Raw genomic sequence first — 23,622 nt, 5'->3', positions numbered from 1 at the left:
ACCCCAAGGCCTCCTACCCTCCCTCGACCTCTTCATCTCCAACTGCCATCGAGACATCAATCGCCTCAACCTCTCCACCCCTCTCACCCACTCCAACCTCTCCCCCACAGAACGTGCAGCCCTCTGCTCCCTCCACTCCAATCCCAACCTCATCATAAAACCCATGGACAAGGGAGGTGCAGTTGTAGCATAGCGCACTGACCTCTACATCGCCGAGGCCAGGCGCCAACTCTCCGACACCTCCTCCTACTGCCCCCTTGATCATGACCCCACACCTGACCACCAAACCATCATGTCCCAAACCATCCACAACCTCATCACCTCAGGTGACCTCCCACCCACAGCCTCCAACCTCATCGTTCCCCAACCCCGCACCGCCCGCTTCTATCTCCTTCCCAAAATCCACAAACCTGACTGCCCTGGTCGACCCATTGTCTCGCCTGCTCCTACCCTGCCGAACTTATCTCCACCTATCTCGACTCCATTTTCTCCCCCCTTGGTCCAGGAACTCCCTACCTAAGTCCGTGACACCACCCACGCCCTCCACCTCTTCCAGAGCTTCCAATTCCCTGGTCCCCAATACCTCATCTTTACCATGGACATCCAGTCCCTATACACCTGCATTCCCCATAAAGATGGCCTAAAGGCCCTCCGCATCTTCTTGTCCCGCAGGCCCGACCAGTCCCCCCCACTGACACCCTCATCTGCTTAGCCGAACTTGTCCTCACCCTCAACAACTTCTCTTTCAATTCCTCCCACTTCCTACAGACAAAGGGGGTGGCCATGGCATGGGCCCAAACTATGCCTGCCTCTTTGTAGGTTATGTGGAACAATCCCTCTTCCGTAACGACACTGGCCCTAAACCCCACCTCTTCCTCCATTACACTGATGACTGTATCGGCGCCGCCTCGTGCTCCCACGAGGAGCTCGAACAGTTCATCCACTTCACCAACACCTTCCACCCCAACCTTAAGTTCACCTGGACCATCTCTAATACCTCTCTTTCCTTCCTGGACCTCTCTGCCTCCATCTCTGGCAACCATCTAGAAAACGAAATCCATTTCAAGCCCACCGACTCCCACAGCTACCTAGAATACTCCTCCTCCCACCCACCCTCCTGTAAAAATGCCATCCCCTATTCCCAATTCCTTCGCTTCCGCTGCATCTGCTCCCAGGATGAGGCATTCCACTCCCGTACATCTCAGATGCCCTCGTATTTCAAGGACCGCAACTTCCCCCCCTCAGTGGTCGAGAATGCCCTCGACCGGGTCTCCCACATTTCCCGCAACTCATCCCTCACACCCCTCCCCGTAATAACAACCAAAACAGAATCCCCCTCGTCCTCACGTACCACCCCACCAACCTCCGGATCCAACGCATCATCCTCCGACACTTCCGCCATCTGCAATCCGACCCCACCACCAAAGACATTTTTCCCTCCCCACCCTTATCTGCTTTCCGGAGGGACCACTCTCTCCGTGACTCCCTTGTCTACTCCACACTCCCCTCCAGCCCCACCACACCCGGCACTTTTCCCTGCAACTGCAGGAAGTGCTACACATGCCCCTACACCTCCCCCCTCACCCCCATCCCAGGCCTCAAGAAGACTTTCCACATCAAGCAGATGTTCACCTGCACATCTGCTAATGTGGTATACTGCATCCACTGTTCCTGTTGTGGCTTCCTCTACATCAGGGAAACCAAGCGAAGGCTTGGGGACCGCTTTGCAGAACACCTACGCTCTGTTCGCGCTAAACAACTGCACCTCCCAGTTGCGAACCATTTCAATTCCCCCTCCCACTCTTCCGATGATATGTCCATCCTGGGCCTCCTGCAGTGCCACAACGATGCCACCTGAAGGTTACAGGAACAGCAACGCATAATCCGCTTGGGAACCCTGCAGCCCAATGTATCAATCTGGACTTCACAAGCTTCAAAATCTCCCCTCCCCCTATGGCATCCCAAAACCAGCCCAGCTCGTTCCTGCCTCCCTAACCTGTCCTTCCTCCCACCTATCCCCTCCTCCCACCTCAAGCCCCACCCCCATCTCCTACCTACTAGCCTCATCCCGCCCCCTTGACCTGTCCGTCCTCCCTGGACTGACCTATCTCCTCCCTAACTCCCTACCTACACTCACCTTTACTGGCTCCATCCCCGCCTCTTTGACCTGTCTGTCTCCTTTCCATCTATCTTCTCCTCTATCCATCTTCTATCCACCTCCCCCTCTCTCCCTATTTATTTCAGAAACCCCTTCCCCTCCCCCATTTGTGAAGAAGGGTCTAGGCCCGAAACGTCAGCCTTCCTGCTCCTCTGATGCTGCTTGGCCTGCTGTGTTCAAGCTCTACACCTTGTTATCTCAGATTCTCCAGCACCTGCAGTTCCTACTATCTCCAAATACCTCGGACACTTCAGGGAAGAAAAGAATTTTTTGAAATTGTTCTCCAGTCTTGAAAGTGACCAAATCACATTCCAGGAGATGGCAGTGATTACACAGAATACCACATAATATCCCACCTATCTTTAACACTCTCCTGATTTCAAGAACTCATCCAGCTTGCCTATGAACAATCACAGAAAAATAACTCCGAGTGTACAAACCAGAAACTTATTCCAAAGGTCCATGGCCCTCTGTGAAAAGGAAAACATTCTGACACCAACTCATGTGCATACGTCCCCCAATTCCCCTAATTTATCCAATTCAAAGAATCTATCCACGTGTTATCCTTTATCACTGTAAACCATAAAAGGAAGATACATTTGCATTTAGATAGAACCTTTCATGACAACCAGAAATTGTAAAGTCCCTATGTGACTATGGTAAGTACTTGCAAGGATCACGAAGGATTACCCAGTGCTCCTTTTAAAAATAGTGTCATAGGATCTTTTACAAACATTGGAATGAGCTGACTTTTCACCCAAAACATCTGTAACACTGTAGCACTCCCTCAGCCCTGTACAGGAATAGCAGCTGAGATCTTTTTGCTCAAGTCATGGAGTCAAGCCAATTAAATTTAAAACACACTAAATGGCTGTAAAGTAGATTGGGGCATCCGGCAGTTAGGAACGTTGCTATATAAATGAAAGCCCTTCTCCCCTTATTCACACCCCCCACACATACTTGGGAATTTCCCCCAGTTTGGCGCTAATTGGACAATCCTACTCAGATAAGTCACTCAATGGGATACAGAAATGTCCAGCAAGAGAATTCTTCAGTAAGAGGAATTGGGTTTCAGTTCAGATGCAATGTGAAGTGATATCTGCTGGCACTGAGCCAGGTTCAATTAGGCCATTAAAGAACCCCCATTGTGGCAGGTATGAGGCATGTGCACATTGCAAACTGGAAGTATTCTGCCACATTAGTGAAGTCCAAAAGAAAGATCAATGCCAGTGACCACAACTGAAACAAGCATTGAACCCTTTCCAAAAGCAAATGAAGGGCCTTCCTCCTTCAAAGAGCCCCCACCATGAGATTGGCTTTCCCTGAGGCAGCAGTTAGGAAAGTCAGGTTCTCTGGTAGCTGTAATGTTTTAGGTAAGGCCACAAGGTAAATTTTTCATCATCCTGAATGGGGCCCATCATCATACATTCTTTCGACCCCCAAGCTCCATCGTTCACAATAGCATCGTCCAGCATTTCCTCTCCAAGCCAATGACTCCCATCTCCCCACTTGCAGCCCCCACTTTATTATTCACTGAGAGTCACTACCGCAATCACAGCTCTTCTTCAGAATATAAACTATTGAATTACAATAATTTAGTTTATACTGATTGCTCACACATTTCAGAGCAATTCAACAGATTCATATTTTATTGCAACATTTACCAACCAAATGGGCTAGAGCACAGGGCCACATATTAACCCATAATTCTTCAGTGCCATCAATAGAATGAGCAATAGAACAGAAAATGCTTTCTTTTGCATATTATCCAGGAAAATCAATGTTCAAAACAATGTAATGCAATTTTTGTCCTTCTGGTCATCAAACTGCCCCTGCTGCTTGACTACTGACCTTTATAAGATGTGAGCTGACATTTGCCACACTACAAGTGGGCTGGTTGTTGTGTTTTGCTTATCCTGTACTGCTCTGGAATAACCTGTATATTTACACAACTGATAGAACCTTTAATGATGAACGAACTAGTATACATTAGAACAGCCAAGTTAATGAGGCAATAAATGGCTCCTGCACATTGCAGAAACAACTTAGCCTGTGGCCTTGTCATTTAGGGGCAAGCAGGAAGTGTTTCTGCCCAGGAAATGTGCTAGCGTTGATGCCTTTTAATAGCTGCTCATTGTCTTTCTTATGTGTTTTATGGCATTTAAAATACTAGTGAAAGAATGGTGGAAGAGCTTTAAATAAATGGCACAACCTTGGTGGATTTTAATTGCAACACGAGTTGGTAATTGGTTGAGAGGACACAGTCAGAAAGAAGAGATAAATGAAAAGTATTATGATTGGCAGAATGTGACTTGCCCGCAGGACATACGGTGGTGTCAACCCTTTCACTCTAGTTATCAATGACTTAGATGAAGGAGTAGAGTATTATGTCCAAGATTGCAGATTACACCAAGTTAGAGAGATCAGAAGATTCTGCAGATGCGAACATTAAGTTACAAAAGTTAGGAAGATGGAGGGCCAATGGCATGCTAACAATCCAGAGGCTCAAGATAATATTCTAAAGTTACAGGTTCAAATCCTACCACAGCAGCTGGTTGAAGTAAAACCTGGAATTGAAAACCAGTGTCAATAATGTTGATCATGAGACCATCATCGATTGTCATAAAAACTCATTGACTTCACTATACGCACTTTGAGCAGGGAAAATAACAGTCTTACTCAATCTGTCCTATGTATGTCTTCAGATCCACAACATGATTGGCTCTTAGCTACCCTCAGAAATGGCCTCGCAAACCACTCAGTTCAAGGGTAATTGGGGATGGGCAATAAACTTTGACCATGCCAGCAATGCCCACATCCCATTAAAGACTAAAGTGGGCAAAAAAGATTGAGTGCAGTCTGGGGAGTGTGGTCATCTAATGTGGACCCAAGAAAAAGAAAAGAATTTTCTTCGGGAGGAACTAGGAATTGTGGAGGTGTCAAAATATAAAAACCACTAAAAGCTAGTCACAGGTATAAGAATAATTATATGATGGCCTTTTTCTCAAGGAGCTATAATACTCGAACAGCAAGCTATGTTTCAGTTGTCGGAGCCTCAGTCGGATCACACCCGGAGTTCAATTGGAAAAAAACATCAGGAAGGATACATTGACCGGAAAGGGAATATAACGTAGATTCACTAAAAAGATACAAGCGTTGCAAAGTCAATTTACGAGGACAGGTTGCCTAGTATTTCCTCGAGTTTCAAAGATTGAGGAACAGTCTTATCAAAGTGTTTAAAATAAGAATGGAATTCAACAGATGAGGTACAGAGAACTATTTTCTCTAATAGGGGAATCCAGTATAATGACATAGTTCTAAAATTAGAACGAAGTTATTCAGAAGTGAATTCAAGAGGCATTTATTTATATGAATAATGGGGCAAAGTCAGATTTGCGCTCCCAAATAGTGAGTGAAATGTTCAAGACTGAGATTGAAAGATTTTTATTAGTACAGGGTATCAATGAATTTGCACTAAAAGGTGAGCAAATGGATTTAAGGTACAGATCTGTTTTAAAAATTTATTCATGGGATGTGGGCATCACTGGCTGGGCCAATATTTATTGCCTCTTGTCTTTGTTGGTAATAAAATTAGCTTGACAGGGACTGAATGTCCTCACCCTGCTCCTATCAAATTGATACATTCTACTTGTAAAATAATCAATTTCAAATACTGCATAAGAATAATATGAATCAACCTGTTCATTGGTTCTTTGTTGCATTGGTATCTTCAGGCCAATTGTTTTGACAATGTGACATAGACATTTCTTTTGAGTTTTGACTGATTAAGTGTATATTATGGGAAAATGATTGCACAAGATTCAGAAAGTTACCTCTGCATAGCTATGATTTTTACATGCTTCATGCACCTCCAAATTCTTACTTATAACAACTTGAAAATAACTGTATAAGCCCCTTCTTACTGGAACTGATTATTTTTAGAAAGCTAAGGTTAACACCACATAGCTATTGAATAGGAATTAATTGGAGCAGTAATTGCAGTCTACATTCACATAGAAACGCTAACAAAGACTGTTTCTCTAGCATAGAGTTCTCTTATTCTTTTAGTGATTCAACAGAGATGAACGAGAGCTTCCACTGATATGCCAGCTTTCATATCCTCAGAACATGTCCAGTGGATTTTTATATAAGTAGTCACTGTCGTTATGCAGGCTAATTCATGTGTCAGTTAGTGCATTGCAAGGCGCCATGGTCAGCAACAGATTGAATAGGGAATGATTTTACTTCTGGGGTAAACATAGGATGTTGGGAGAAATCCCCTTAAGAATCAGATGGATTCTTAGATTAGTGCATCATCCAAAATATTGCACATCCCAATAATGCAGCACTGCAACAGCACCATACTGAAATACCACCATTGTTTTCTCCGCTCGTGTCCTACTGGAACGCAAACTCATAATCTTCTGACTTTCAACACCATGGGTTTTACCGCTGATAGAATGGATGTAGTTAAGAAAATAACCTTTGTCATCTTGGGATCCAATTAACATATCAATGCTTCTAACAACCAGGAGCATATAATTCAGACTAGAAAAGTTACTTCTACCCCTCCTGAAATTCACCACAGTTCACTGGGTCTTTGCTAACTATCAAATATTAATGCCCTCTCCATCACGTCTTCCAGTTTCTTAAACAGCACTTCTTTCTCACCCGCTTATCAAAGCCCTCAGAGTGAATTCCAAACTGAATTTGCAAGACATTGCTACAATTGAACTAGACTGAAGGCATTTTACATCTCCAAATCAGCACAACTGAGGTGAGCGAACAAGTATACAGTCAATTCAGTCAGTACCAGTCTCATTGCAAACAAAAGTTTCAACCCAGAACTTGAACACTAAATGCAAGCTGACGTTTAATTTCAGGACGAGGTATTAAACTGCGATCTTGAACATCTCTTCTGGTGGATCACAAAAGATCACTTAGCACATTTGGGCAAGCAGGGAGTTCTCCCCATGATCACATTCAAAATTCTGCCCTTAACCAACATCATCAAGAATAGATTCACTAATCTTTCATCACATTTTTATTCATGAGATAACAGCTAATTTGTAATTTAACACTCGCCATATGAAGTTTTTTTAGGACAAGTCTGAGACAGGGGAAAGCGCTAAGTTAATGCACTTTCTTTCATCAAGGTATCCAGAATTCACATCCGATATCTTGCAAGCCTACTTTCGTACATTAGGGCATTGTCAGCTATCTCTGCTGTTCTCTTCCTTATCACAGAATAATATCCAACCACAAAAAGGAACTGGCATCTGACATTCGGGGTTATTGGTCAATATTATAAAAAGATTTCTAGCCCTTGACGGTTTGTAGTATTCACTCACTCTGTCTGCCAGCTGATGTTTTAATCTCTTCAGTTTTCTTCCCCCAGCTTCACAAATTTGATGGTAACCAAACCATTCTGTTTAGTCTTCAATAGACACTTTTTTGCAGAAACAGAACCCAATTAAGATGGTGAATATTTTCAGCCAGGCTAAGCTGTGCCATGTTTCCTGATGGTTTTGTCACAATGAAAGAAGTACAGTACTTTGCTACAGGCTCCATCTGCTGGTCTGTGAGCAGCACTCCTGCTGCTTCATGTTAGCAGCTGGTGTTGACAAAGGCATGAAAACTCAAACATCAGGATATCCTAAAGCTGCCAACCGTCCTTGAATTACATATTTATCACTACAGTGAGCAAGCCGGAATAAAACCTAAAACAATTGTGTGTTTTTCCTCCATTTTCTTTGACCATGTTTCTTATGATTAAGAATGCTGGGAGTGGCAGGGGTTGGAGCAAGACTTTTTGACTGGGCAAGCTGGGAGATCATACAAACATATGAATATGAATTAGGAGAAGAGGTAGGTCATTCAGCCCTTCAAGTCTGCTCTGCCATTCAATAAAATCAAGACTGATCTATCTGTGTTCCAAATTCCACATTCCCATTTATCGCCAATAGCAGCTCATTCATGTAATGAAACTTCTAATAATGCATGCAACTAGAGCTGGCAGCCCCAGTATCAACCTACTGTTGATAGAACAACTATGTGACCAAGGCAGCAAATGTGCAATAGCAAATCAAGGTCATGAATGATCAGAATTTCAGAAACTTGCAATTGTGTGGTTCTGATCCAAGGCTCTTTCTGTTATAACCTCTTTCCTGGTTAGTATTGTTTAATATCTGACGCACACAGCCTGCTACACAGTGGGCAATGTTACGGGGGGAGACATTCGTTTCAGTGTGAGCCAATGCCACGTACACACATTGATAACTCTCCTCCCATGATATAATTGGCACTTATCATATATCCCCCTTCACCAATGTGCATCTTGGTGGAGTGGATATTGAGCTTCTTTCAGCACTGCTGCCAGGCCCTCCGAACCTAGGACAGGGCACTGACCCAGGTGGTGATCTCTGACCTAGCAGATATCGTGCAGTGACATGGCCTTCTCTGTCCGTCCTCCAGGAAGAGGATGGCACTCCTTTGCAACACCCTGTCAACCAGGTGTCCAAGTTCCCGTTCAGATAACTTTGGTGCCAACTTGCCCTTGTCAGCCATCTCTGTCCAGTCACCCAGCAGATGCCAGGGATCCCCAGATGCACTGCAAGCTCCTGAAAATGGCAAGGGTGCAAGGGATGCTGATCTTAAGGTGGATGTCCAATGAGTGGCAAATTCCTCCTGGAGTGATGAGTGGTACACTGGGATGGGTGATATGATGTGATACTCGACACTGGATTGGAATGGCAATTAAAAGCAGTGAGCTTGGTTGAGATCCAACAAGGACCTGTGCCACCAAACATAGCATGACTTGCACTTACCCAAAAAAAGTCAGAGAAACTATCCTTACATAAGCTTCTAACTTACTTTCTTATCTTTGTGTCATTAGCAATCATATCGTCAGTTCCTACACTCAAGTTATTTATGTAAACCGTAAACAGCTGAAATCCCAACACCTAACCCATTACACCACTCATTACATCTTGCCAATCTGAAAAAAACTCATTTATGCCCTCCATCTACTTCCTATCTAGCCATGCCAATATGTTACCATCTATACCATGAGCTTTTATTTTCCACAATAACTTTTGATGTGGCACTTTGGATTTTTTGAAACTCAAATACAGTACATCTGCCAATTCTGCTTTATCCGCAGCACATGTCACCTCCTCAAAGAACTACAATAATTTGGTCTAAACATGATTTTCCTTTCCCAAGTCATGTTGTCTCAGTCCAATTGTGCTGAACGTATCTAAGTGCCCTGTTGCAACTTCATTAATAGTTCTAACATTTTCCCCAGGATAGATGTTAACTATCCTGTGCTTTCTGTCTCCCTCCCTTTTTGAACAGAGATGTGATATTTCCTATCTTCCAAACTAATGGGACTGTTCTTGAGCCAAGAGAACCAAGGCATCAATTAACTCACTAGCTACATTTTTTAAGATGCTATGATGAAGTCCATCAGTCCTTGGGCACTTCTCAGCCCACAGCTCCAACAATTTACTCATGCTATATTCCAGGTGACTGTCATTTTCCCGAGGTTTTTTAAAATTAATCTGGGGACATGTGCTTTGTGGGCTGGGCTTGCATGAATTGTCCACCCCTAGGTGCCCTTCAGAAGGTAGCGATGAGCTTGAACCACCACTATCCATCTACAAAGCTATTAGGGAGGGAGTTCCAGGATTTTGACTCAGTAATGCTGAGGATTGCCAATAGCTTGGAGAGAGACTTGCAGGTGGTAGTGTTCCCCATGTATTTGCTGCCATTGTCCTTCTAGATGGTAATTGCCTGGGGTTTGGAAGGTGCTAAGGAACCTTAGTGAATTATTGTGGTGTAACTTATAGATGGTACGACAATTGGTACAATCAATCCAGTCATTGTGGGATCAACTTAACTCTGTCTATCACTTACTGCTTATGCTGTGTGTAGATTGTTGCTACTGAACATCAGTGGTAAAGGGACTGAATGTTTGAGGATGCAGTGCCAATCTAACAGCCTGCTTTATCCCGGTAGATGGTGGAATTTGAACTCAATCAGAAAAAGAACGGAGTTAAGAATCTACTGATGACCATGAAATCATTGCTGATTGTTAGAAAACCCCATCTGGTTGACTAATGTCCTTCAGAGAAGGAAACCTGCCATCCTCACCTGGTCTGGCCTACATGTGGCTCCGGACCCACAGCAATGTGGTTGACTCTCAATTGCCCTCTGAAATGGCCCAGCAAGCCATTCAGTTGTACCAATCGCTACAAAGACTCAAAGAAATGAACCCGGACAGATCACCTGGAATCGAAACAGGCACCAGAAAAGACAATGGCAAAAACAGCCCTGTCGACACTGCAAAGTCCTCCTCACTAACAACTGGGGGTTAGTGCTAAAATTGGGAGAGCTGTCTCACAGACTAGTCAAGGAATAGCCTGGCATAGTCATACTGACAGAATCATACCTTACAGACAATGTCCCAGACGCCACCATCACCATTCCTGGATATGTCCTGGCTCACCGGCGGGACAAACCCAGCAGAGGGGACAGCACAGTGGTATACAGTCGGGAGGGAGTTGCTCTGGGAATCCTCAACATTGACTCTGGATCCTGTGAAGCCTTATAGCTTCAGGTTAAACACGGGTAAGGAAACCGCCTGCTGATTACCACGTACCATCCTTCCTTGGCTGATGAATCGGTACTCCTCAATGTTGAACAACACTTAGAGGAAGCACTCAGGATGTCAAGGACACAAAATGTACTCTGGGTAGGGAATTTCAAAGTCCACCACCAAGAGTGGCTCAGCAGCAGTACTACTGATCGAGCTGGTCGGGTTCTAAAGAACATTGCTGCTAGACTGGGTCTGCAGCAGGTGGTGAGGGAACCATTAAGAGGAAAAAGCATAGTTGGCCACATCCTTACCAACCTGCAGATGCATCTGTCCATGATGGTATCAGTAAGAGTGACCACCACACAGTGCTTGTGTAGACGAAGTACCGTCTTCATATTGAGAATAACCTCCATCCTGTTGTGTGGCACTATCACCGTGCTAAATGGGACAGACTTCAAACAGACCTAGCAACTCAAGACTGGGCATCCATGAGGTGCTGTGAGTCCTCAACAGCAGCAGAATTGTACTCCAGCACTATCTGTAACCTCATGGCTCGACATATCCCCCACTCAACCATTACCATCAAGCTAGGGGCTCAACCCTGGTTCAATGGAGAGTGCAGGAGGGTATGTCAGGAGCAGCACCAAGCATACCTGAAGATGAGGTGTCAAACTGGTGAAGCCACCAAACAGGAGCACCTGCACGTCAAACAGCAAAAGCAGCAAGTAATAGACAAAACTAAGCGATCCCACAACCAACGGATTGGATCTAAGCTCTGCAGTCCTGCCACATCCAGTCATGAATGGTGGTGGATGATTAAACAAATGGCACAGTGGCTCAGTGGTTAGCACTGCTGCCTCACAGCGCCAGGGACCCAGTTTCGATTCCACCCTTGAGTCTGTGTGGAGTTTGCATATTCTCCCCATGTCTGCATGCGTTTCCTCCGGGTGCTCAGGCTTCCTCCCACAGTACAAAGATGTGCAGGTCAAGTGGATTGGCCATGCTAAATTGCCCCTGGTGTTCAGGGATGTGTAGGTTAGATGTGTTAGCCATGGGATATGCAGGGTCACAGGGGATGGGTCTGGGTGGAACACTCTTCGGGGGGGTTGGTGTGGACTTGTTGGGCCAAATGGCCTGTTTCACACTGTAGGTATCCTATTATTCTAACTCACTGAAGGAGAAGGCTCCACAAATATCCCCATTCTCAATGGTGGAAGAGCCCAACACATCTGTGCAAAAGATAAGGCTGAAGTCTTCGCAGCAATCTTCAGCTATAAGTGCCAAGCAGATGATCCATTCAGCCTCCTCCGGTGGTTCCCCAGCATTACATACCAGTCTTCAGCCAATTCAATTCACCCGACGTGATATCAAGAATTAGTTGGAGACACTGGATACTGCCAAGGCTACGTGCCCTGACAACATTCCGGCAATAATACTGAAGACTTGTGCTCCAGATATTGCCGCTCCCCTAGCCAAGCTGTTCCAGTACAGTTATAACACTGGTATATACATGACAATGTGGAAAATTGCCCAAGTATGTCCTGTACACAAAAAGCAGGACAAATCCAACCCGGCCAATTACCACCCCATCAGTCTACTATTGATCATCAGCAAAGTGATGGAAGGTGTCATCAACACTGTTATCAAGCAGCACTTGCTCAGAAATAACCTGGTCAGTGAGACGCAGTTTGGGCTCCTCTAGGGTCACTCCAGACCTTGGGTCAAACATGGACAAAAGACCTAAATTCCAGAGGTGAGGTGAGAGTGACAGCCCTTGACATCAAGGCTGCATTTGACCAAGTGCGACATCAATGAGTCCTGGCAAAATTGGAATCAATGGGTATTGAGGGAAAACTTTCTGCTGGTTGGAGTCATAGGATGATGGTCGTGGTTGTTGGTGGACAACCATCTCAGCTCCAGGACATCTCGATAAGAGTTCCTCAGGGTAGTGTCCTCAGTTGCACCATCTTCAGCTGTTTCATCCATGACCTTCCCTCCATCATAAGGTCAGAAGTGGAGATGGTTACCAATGTTTGCACAATGTTCAGCACCATTCGCGACTCCTCAGATACTGAAGCAGTCCATATTCAAATGCAATAAGATCTGGACAATATCCAGGCTTGGGCTGATAAATGGCAAGTAACATTTGCGCCACAATGTTACCATCACAAATAAAAGACAATTTAACCACTGCCCCTTGGCATTCAACAGTGTTACCATCACTGAATCCACCACTATCAACATCCTGGGGGTTACCATTGACCAGAAACTCAACTGGACTCACCACTTTAACACAGTGGCTGCAAGAGCAGGTTGAAAGCTAGGAATACTGTGGTGAGTAACTCAGCTTATGACTCCTCAAAGCCTGTCCGCCTTCTACAAGGCACAAGTGAGGAGTGTGTGCAATACTCCCCACTTGCCTGGATGAGTGCAGCCCCAACAACACTCAAGAAGTTTGATACCATCCAGGCCAAAGTAGCCCAGTTGATTGACACAACACCCACAAGCATCCACTCCCTCCACCACCACTGCTGAGAAGCAGAGTTGCTATCTGCAAGATGTACTACAGAACTTCACCAAAGGTCCTCAGACAGCATCTTCCACACCCACAAACAGTTCAATCTAGAAAGACAAGGGCAGTAGATGTACGGGAACACCCCCACCTTCAAGTTCCCCTCCAAACCATTCACCATCCTGACTTGGAAATATATCGCCGTTCCTTCACTATCACTGTGTCAGAATCCTGGAATTCCCTCTATAATGGCATTGTGGGTCAACTCATGTAAGGTGGACTGCATCGGTTCAAGAAGGCAGCTCACCACCACCTTCTCAAGGGCAAATAGGGGCAGGCAATAAGTCCTGGCCAGCCAGCGATGCCCACATCCCACAAACGAAAAGAAAAACATGATTCTAATGTGTTGGAGTTGCAATCATCCAGGCAAGTAGGGAATGTTTCATCACACTCCTGACCAATGTTCCCTCGATATTGCATGGCTACTCAGAGATTCCACATACATCGATCAGTGTGCTGACACCTTGGCTTCTGCTTTTGGAAGCCTCTGCTGCACATGGACCTCAGAGGTTCACGCAGCAGAAAAAATAACTGGGAGAATGTTGCTCATGAAAGTTTGGCCTTGTACATAGTTGACAGGCTCTGGAGAGTCAGGAAATGAGTTTTCCAACTTGGTCTTGTAGCCACAGTATTTAAATGACTATTTCTGTGCAGTTTCTGATCAACAATAATCCCCAGGATTATTGATAGTAGTAGGAGAATCAATGATGGTAACATTATTGAATGTCAAGGGTTGATAGTTAGATTCCCATTTCCTGGTACTTGTGTGCCATGAACGTTACTAGCCATTTGCCAAACCTGGATATTGTCCAGATCTTGTTGCATTGAACAAGGACTGCTTCAGAATCTGAGGAGTCACAAATGTCACTGAACGTTGTGTGATCATTAGCGAACATTTCCACTTCTGACGTTATGACGAGGGATGGTCATGGATGAAGCAGTTGAAGATGGTTGGGTGTAGGACACTACCCTTAGGAGCTCCAGCAATGATGTCCTGGAGCTCAGAAAACTGATCTCCAACACCCGCAACCATATTCCTTTGTGGTAGATATGATTCCAATCAGCAGAGCTTTCCCCAGTTCCCATTGATTTTATTAGGGCTCCTTGACATCACATTCAATCAAATATTGCCTTGATGTTAAGGGCCATCAGTTTCATCTCAGATCTTGAGTTCAGCTCTTTTGTCCAAGTTTGGACAAAGGCTAAAATAAAGTTAGGAGTTAAGTAGTGTTGTATCATAGTATCCCTACAGTGTGGAAGCAGGCCATTCAGCCCATCGAGTCCACACCAACCCTCCGAGGAGCATCCCACCCAGACCCACCCACCTATCCTATCCCTGTTATGCTTTACTACCCACACCCCCACCCCAAACCCCACCCCACTCCCCTAGCCTGCAAATCCCTGGATACCCTGGGCAATTTAGCATGGCCAATCCACCTAACCTGTACATCTTCGGACTATGGGGAGGAAACCAGAGCGCCCGGAGGAAACCCACACAGACACGAGGAGAGTGTGTAAACTCCACACAGGTAGTCGTCTGAGGGTGGAATCAAACCCAGGTCCCTGGCACTGTGAGGCAGCACTACTAACTACTTTACCCCTTCAAGTTGAGTAACTCTGGTGTAATCCAAAGTGAGTGTCGGTGAGCAGGATTTTTACTGAGCAAGTGTTGCTTCATAGTACCATTATGACTCCCTCCATCAGTTTGCTAATGATTGAGAGTGGATGCCAGTATTGTAGCTATACATGGCGCACATGTCTTCAGCAGTATTTTTGCAATATTTTCAGGGCCTATAGCCTTTCCATTATGGAGCACTTTCAGCAATTTCTTGATATTATGTAGAGCGAATCAAATTGGCTGAAGACTGGCAAGTATGATATGTTAGGGACTTCTGGAGGAGGCCAAGATGGATCCTCCTTTCGGCACTTCCAGCTGAAGATTTTTGCAAATGCTTCGGCTTTACCTCTTACACTGAAATGCTGGGGTTTCCCATTATTGAGGATGAGAATATTAGTAGGATCTCCTCCTCCAGTGAGTTGTTTAATGGTCCATCACCATTCACAACTGGATGTGATAGGACTGCAGAGCTTAGACCTGGTCCATTGATTGTGAAGTTTCTTAATTCTGCCCACCATTTACTGCTTATGCTGTTTGTAGTCCTTTTGCAGCTTTACCACATTGATACCTCATTTTTAGGCATGCCTGGTGCTGCTCCTGGCACACCCTCCTATAATCTTCATTGAACCTAGGGCTGATCCCCTGGCTTGATGGTAATGAAAGAGTGGGGGATATGCTGGGCTATGAAATTCTCCTGTTGGCCAAGGTGCCTCACGGATGCTTAATTCTGAGTTACTTAGTCTGTTTGAAGTTTATCCTATGTAGCACAGTGATAATGACACACAACACAATGCAAGGTAGCCCCAGTGTGAAAATTGGACTTTGTCTCCACAAGGACTGTGTGTAGGCCACACTTACTGATTCTGGCATTGGCAGATGCATCTGTGGCAGGTAGATTACCAAAATATAAAGTCAAGTATGTTTTTCCATCTTGTCGGTTAACTCACCATTGACCCAATGCAACAGCAATGTCCTTTAGGACTTGATAAATTTGATGAGTAGTGGTGCTACTGAGCCACGCTTGGTGATAGACATCGAAATCCCCACATTCTGCATCCTTCCCACCTTCAGAGCTTCTGTACATGGTGTTCAACATGGCGGAGCATTGATTCATCAAATGAGGACTGTCAGGTCAACTCACCAGTTGTACCATTCCATAGCTGGGTCTGTCCTGCTAGTGATGGTGGTATCTGGGACAGTGTGTGTTAGGTATGGATTCCAGGAGTGTGACTAGGTCAGACTGTTGCTTGACTAGTCTGTGCAATGGCTCTCCCAATTTGGCACATAACCCCAGGTGTTAGTAAAGGTCAACAGGGCTGAGTTAACAGTTGTCATTTCTGGCAGTCATTGTCAGGTGGTCCTTTCAGTTTCATTTCTTTTTGAAGATTTTAGTAATTAAGATACAACTCAGTAGTTTGCTAGACCATTTCAGAGGGCAGTTGAGAGTTAACCACATTATTGAGGGTTTGGAGTGATGTGCAGGCCAAATAAGATAAGGATTGCAGTTTCCCTCCCTAAAGGATATTAGTGAACCAAATGGAGTTTTCTGACAATCGACAGTGGCCATCATTCAACTTTTAATTCAACTTTTGAAAAAGAATCATATTGGACTTCTAACATTAACTATGTTTCTTTTCACAGATGTTGCCAGACTTCCTGAGTTTCTCTAGTGCTTTCTATTTTTACTTCAGATCACTGGCATTTGCAATGCTTTGCTTGTATATATCATGAAAAACAAGAGTTATAACAACAAGCTCTGTAGAACGGCACTACAAACCTTCCTCCAATCCAAAAAAACCTTTTTATTCCATGAGCTGCAGATTTTCTCACAAGTATGCTGTGTAGCAATACATCAAATATCTTTTGAAAGTCCAGACACACATTCATGGTGTTACCCTCATCAAATAATTTGTTACCTCTTCAAAGAATCCTAGCAAGAGTCTATGCTGGCTTTTCCTAAACAGTTCACCTTTTACCTTGTGACTACAAATTCTATTCCAAATAATTGTTTCTAGAAGCTTCCCACCACCGACAACAAAGTTTCTGGTCTGTAATTGCTGGACTTATCCTTATAACCTGCTTTAAACAAGGACTTAATATCTGCAATTCTCAAGTCCTCTGGCACTTTCCCAGAGTCTAGGAAAGACAAAGGTTATGGCCAATGTCCCCATGATTTCAACTCTCACTTCCTTCAATATCTGCAAATGCATCTCATCTGGTCCCAATGTCTTGACAACCTTAAGTACTAAAGGTCTGTACCAATCATTTCCCAGCAGCTACTTCACAAGAAAAGACTGTTACTCTGTCAATAACAACAAAAAATACAAAAAACAGGGAGGAATATAGTAAATGGAAAAGGAGAGGAATGAAGGTTAAGAAAAAGGCACTTCTGTGCCAGGCAATTTACAAAATATTTTTTGAAGCGTAATTGCTGTTTCAATACAGGAAATGGAACAGCAAATTTACACACAGAGAATTTCTACAACAGTGAGATACTGACTGGATCATCTGTGTTTTTAAAAATGCTGCTGCTTGCAGGATAAATATTCCCCAATTTACTAGGGATAACTACTGTATTTTGTCAAATAGGGCCACGTGATCTTTGATACTTACTTGATAAGCTATGTCAGGATGTTTGGCTTAAAATTTCATCTGGCTCAGACAGAGTGCTATCATCGTGTGAAGGCTAACATCCTGAAGTGGACTACTTGAAGGTAAGTAGTGAAAATTCAGGCTTTACATTCAGAAACACATGTAAAATTGAAACACTGTATTAGCAACTACTACATTTGTTTTAATTAACTTTAATCCCTCTCAATTTAATTTATGGCTCCCACTTGACTGAAGAATGAGAAAGGCGAACCAAAGAATTGACTGTGATCATCTAAACTGCTTCAAGTTATTCAATTCAATTTTGAAATGTTTGCATGAGCCTTTTAATTCAAAGTTAATTCCTGTGCTCCAAATGAATAGTTTATAGCAAGCATTAAAATAGTTGCTAGGTGTATAAAAGACAAAAGACGCTGACTAATAACACTTATAATAATCTTTGTGTCATCAGAAAGACGTTTTATTTGGAGTTTCTGCAGAACTATATCTCTGGAAGATTGGGGTAACAAAAATGTGAGAAGTTATGTACAGTATAAGTATTGTAGCAGATTGATAATGCTTGCAGTTCACAAAGTGATTCAAAATCCCACTGTAACACAGGTACAATGGTTTATTTTCCTTCCATGGAAGGGTGTGTAAAGGGCGTATCTTTTAATCCATCTGTATTTTAATTGTAGACTGAAATGCGAAAGGGACTATTTTAAAATCCAAGGATTGTTGAAAGATTTCTGGACATGTTAAAAGCAAGTTGCTGAAGCTCACTGCTGCTTTGTTCAAGTGGTGGGGGAGTGTATTGCAGACCAGCTGGCACCAAGGGTGTATACAAAGTGAGATTCGATCAGCAACAAGTACCTGATTGGTTTGTGGATGATTAAAGTGCCATCTGCTTGCCAACAACGGTGTGATTGGCTCCTGGGTAGCTGAACTGGTGGAGGGTGTGAGCGAGGTGGATAGAAGTCTTTGGGACCTTTGGAAGGGGAGTTGATGGGTCTCTCTGAAGGGGAATATACCCGAAGGCTGAAGAAAGCAGTTTATCTTCTCCCACTGACTTCTGTAAGCTGTGGCTTTTAACCACTAAGCCAGAGGCTGAGCCTTGAGTTCAGTTATTGCCCCAAACTTTGATGCCTGAAGCTCACTCGTTCAACCATTCACTGGGCGTTAAAAGTCCAGGTTGAATCAAGTGGAATACAGTAAATTTAAAATGGTGTGCCTAAGTGTACATGAGTACTCAAAGCATGTAATCTTTTCCATCTGTTCTCAATGAGACAATTCTTTTAAGAAACTGAGAATTGCAACCCTAGTTAGCTATTAAAGTAGGACAAACTCCCTTTACACAACAAATTTAAGTCAACACTTTCCCTCGCTTCATTAACTTAACAGAATCGATTTTGTCTGCATAGACATCACATTCCATGATTTAGTGTAGAACAGCAGGAATGATGACTGCCTAATGTCCTGTTTACATGGCAGTCTCTAATTCAGTTTTGCACTAATGTTGAGCTATTTTGAAATAAAATCCTCTGTATGAATGATGCAAATGTGTTTGTTCCACTCTCACTGAATACCTACCTTATGATGCCAGTTTTAACTCAGCTGTGAAGCAAATCAGTGGAGTGTGAACAGTTTGCAAATCCCCTCTGATTTTCTGCTCCATTGTGTAACATAGTGTATGCAACTGATGTATTCTCCACTGCCTGTTGTGTATATTGCTTTAGGGAGAAGATATCCTGTAAATATTGAGGAAGATCAAATTCACCTCTGATCAATAGATATGAACTGACAACATCAAGCACTCTGAAGTCTTTTCCCGAACAGACAAAAGCTTGTTTATACTAACACCCTGTAGATAGTGACAAACAGCAGCTAAATCAAGAAGCAGTCAACTGAAGCCTGTTGTCATTATACCTGGCACAAGTCAAAATAGCTGGCTTAAAGGAAGTTTAGCTTGGGGTTCAAATCACAGTGATGGCAAGGGTAGATTTGAAGTTTCTATTTCCCACCATAATTAGGTCAGGAGACAGAAAAAGCAAAATTACGAGGCACACAAAATATGGATACCTCTACCGTTGCTAGAGATCTGACACAAGGCAGAAAATGCTGGAAATATGCAACAGTGTCCCTACCTCTGAGCCAGGAGGCCTGGGTTCAAGTCCATCTGCTCCAGAGGTGTGTAATAACGTTACAGAACCAGGATGATTGGACAATAGCTATAGCCCACAAATAGGCTATTTAGCCCACTCTGCCTGTGCTGACTCTTTGAGAGAGTTATTAATTATTCTCACGCCTCGGCTTTCTCCCACAACTCTGCCACTTCTTTTCCCTTTTCTACGGAAAGGCTAAGAGGTGAAAGTTTGGGCAGAGATTTATCGTTAAATTCATTGTCCTATTTACCAAATCTCTGGAATAATCTCTTTTCTGTACAAATTGAATAGAAATTTAACACGGCTGACAGTTGTTTAAATAGTGGACAAAATGGCTTCTGCTGTCATGTCATCATTACAAATGGTTGACAGAGGTCACATGACCATTTCAGGGCTACAAAGGCACCTCTCAAAGCATTCTCATTCTTGCTAAAAAAAACTGTGGCAGAAATATAATTTTCAGTTGCAAATCACTTACACACATGGTTTACAATAAATGCACAGAAAACTGTTCAATCCAGTTTGTCCCACTTTGTCTAACCTTACACATGCACTGAACAAATCTTTAAAGCAGTCATGTGTGATGTTGTTCATCTGGTGTCCACTCATTCCTGTGATGATGTTGCCTCTCCAGGGAATGTCGTTACCATGGCAAGTGTTGCTGCTTTGGGAATTGTTCCTGCTGATCGGTCATCTGGAATGGCGAATGTTTGACTTCTGAGACTGATGGTCAATTCAGTCCCTTGCATAGTGGAGAAATCAAATTTTCTTCTCATTGTTTATGGTTAACTAATAGTGCATTTCTTTGCCTTCCTCAGACTACACCTAATGCTTGGATAGAGTCATAGAGTCTTAGAGCATGGAAACAGACACTTCGGTCCAACTCGTCCATGCTGACCAAGTCTCCCAAACTAAACTGGTCCCATTTGCCTGCCTTTGGCCCATATCCCTCTAAACCTTTCCTATTTATGTACCTGTCCAAATGTCTTTTAAACATTGTAACTGTACCTGCATCTAGAACTTCCTCTGACAGTTCATTCCACATTCGAACCACACTCTGTATGAAGATGACTTGCATGGATGCACTGTATCATTTCTCTTCTAACCTTCTTAAAGATAATAACTGTGGTTCCTTTGTAAGAGACGCCATCTTGGACAATACCCCTTCTCTGTATTCCCAATATCTTCTTATAGTGACAGGCTCACCACCACTTTCTCCAGGGCAACTAGGGATGGGCAATAAATGCTGGCCCAGCCTGAGACACCCATTTCCCATGAATGAAATATAAATAGGTGTGTACTTGAGGGTTAATAGCTATCCTTTTGTCACTATTTCCTGTTGCACTTGGAGAGTTGCATCATTTGTTTGATCTGAGCAAGATGCTAATATGTCAGACTCCATGTCCCTGCTAGGTTAATAACTCCTGGTGTGCTGCTTCTTCTTGTTGAACCTGTAACATTTCATGCCCTGTTTTAGCATCATCAACTTTCTTCATATAGACTACTGCTGTCAGCAGCATGTCGACAATATACATCCACTCCCCCACTTGCACTTCATTTCTAAATGATATCTTTGCAAAAAAGTAACATCCTTTGCAGGTGCTTTGTGACAGATAGAAACAATTTGAGAAAGAGGGTTTGAGGTGGCTTGTGGGCAGATATTCCTGTCACATTGTCTCTCCCAAACAGATGTTGATTAAAATGGTCACAAGCATTGACAATAGCAAGGCATACTTTCTCAACCTGTGCAGACCATCATTCAGTTTGTGTGAATGCTGTGGATGAAATTGGAATTGCTTGTTCCTGTTTCATGACAATTCCTCTAAACCCACATCTCACTGGAATCACACTACAAGGTGACTTCATAGTGGACAGTGTACCATTTTAGCATTGCTGTTGTCATCAATAGTTGCTTCATGTGAGTGGAAGCTGCTTCTTTCTCTGTGACCCAACATCACTGAATATCATTTGCATTAAGCTTGAGTAGATCACAAGGGAGATCAATCACAAGGGAGACACAGCGGTCAGCACTGGTCCCTCACATTGTCAGGGGTCTGGGTTCAATTCCAGCCTCCAGTGACTGTGTGGAATTTGTACATTCTTCCCATGTCTGTGTGAGTTTCCTCTGGGAGCTCTGCTTTCCTTCTACAGTCCAAAGATGTGCAGGTTAGGTGGATTGGCCATGCTAAATTGCCCATAGTGTCCAGGGATGTGCAGGCGAGGTAAATTAGCCATGGGCAATGCAGGGTTACGGGGATAGGGTAGGGAGTTGGGTTTGGGTGGGATGCTCTTTGGAGGGTCAGTGTGCTCTCAACGGGTAGAATGGCCTGCTTCCACATTGTAGGGATTCTATGAATTGGACACAAACTTTGCTAGGTTATTCACACATCCAACAAATAGTTGCACCACCTCCATAATACTGTTTGTTACTCAAGTCATGCTGTGTTGTAGCTTCACCAGGTTGACACTTCATTTTTAGGTATGCTCCTGGCCTGCTCTCCTGCATGCTTTATTGAACTACATTTGATCGCATTGTAAGAGCAGTGTCAGGGATGTGCTGGGCCTGTGGTTGTATATTGTAGTGGAGTATAATTGTACTGCTGCTGCTGGCCCACAGCACCTCACGGACACTCAACCCTAAATTGCCAGATCTATTTGAAGATTATCCCATTTAGCATGGTAGTAGTGCCACACAACATGATTGAGAGTATCCTCAGTATTAAGACATGATTTCACCTGCACACGGACTGTGTGGTAATCACTGCTGATGATACTGTCTTGCAGATACATCTGCAGAAGCAGGTTGACGAGGATGAAGTCAAGTATGCTTTTATCTCTTGAGAGATACCTTACCAGCTGCTGTAGACTCAATCTAGCAACAATGTCCTTTAAAACTGTTCAGTAGCGGTGCTGCTGAGGGATGCTTGGAGAGGGACATTGCATTCTAAGAAATTGGTTCAGTCTGTGCACTTGCTACCCTCAATACTTCCTTTAAGTGGTGTTCAACCTGGAGGAGAACTGCCTCATCAGCTGGTGGGTTAGGAAATTGCAGCAGGAGCTTTCCGTGCCCATGTCTGACCTCACATAATAAGACTTCCTATGGTCCAGAGTCAACATTAAGGGCTCCCAGAGCAACTCTCTACCAACTGTATACCAATGTGCCACCATTTGTGCTGGTAATGACATTACCTGAAACATTGTGTAAGGTATGATTTCATATCACTACTTGAGGCTGTTGATGGGCTAGTTTGAGAGACAGGTTGTCGATTTTGAAATTTGTCCCCAAATGTTAGTAAGGAAGACTTTCTTTTCAGAATCAAGAGAGCTGAGTTTGCTACTTTCATATTAGTACCTAAGTTGATAGTAGGTGGTCTGTCTGGTTTCACTACTTTTTTGAGACTTTTTAGCTGGGCCATTTCAAAGGGCAGCTAAGAGTCATTTGTGGCCCATTTCGTATGTACGGTAGATTTCCTTCCTTAAAAGAGCATCAGTGAATCAGGTCGAAGTTTTTGCAGGAAGGGAGTTATTGTGGTTGGTCAGTGGGAAGGGTGGAGTGGATAGGTGAGTCAGAAGATGGACAGCTTGGGGGAGGAGAGATTTTGAAGCTGGTGAATTCAATATTCAGGCCTTTGGACTGTGAGCTCCCAAGGCGAAGTATGAGGTGTTGTTCCTCCAGTTTACATTTGGCCTTACTGTGACAGTGGAGAAGGCCAAGGATTGACATGTCACCAAGGGTGTGGGAGGGGGAGTTAAAATGGACGGCAACCGGAACGTCTGGTCTGGTGCGTGCAGAGCACAGATGAGCCGCAAACCGGTCCCCAAATCTGCCTTTGGTCTCCCTGATACAGAGGAGACCACATTGGGAGCAATGGATACAGTAGATGAGGTTAGAGGAAGTGCAGGTGAATCTCTGCCAAATTTGGA

The 23,622-nt window shown here is 43.9% G+C and overlaps 1 long non-coding RNA gene across 1 annotated transcript in view; it reads right to left on the bottom strand.

Moving 5' to 3' along the window:
• Positions 1-7,672, bottom strand: part of LOC125486853 — a 13,708-nt gene extending 6,036 nt beyond the window's left edge. The window contains exon 1 of the long non-coding RNA XR_007265470.1: positions 7,510-7,672. This is a non-coding gene — a long non-coding RNA (uncharacterized LOC125486853). The remainder of the gene's footprint in view (positions 1-7,509) is intronic.
• Positions 7,673-23,622: the final 15,950 nt, after the last annotated feature.

The sequence above is a fragment of the Rhincodon typus genome, chromosome 34 (genome assembly GCF_021869965.1).
Source record: "Rhincodon typus isolate 14 chromosome 34, sRhiTyp1.1, whole genome shotgun sequence".
In the NCBI taxonomy this organism is placed as follows: Eukaryota; Metazoa; Chordata; class Chondrichthyes; order Orectolobiformes; family Rhincodontidae; genus Rhincodon; species Rhincodon typus.
Note: the sequence above shows the minus strand (reverse complement) of the source record. Positions and strands in the feature narration are given on the sequence as shown.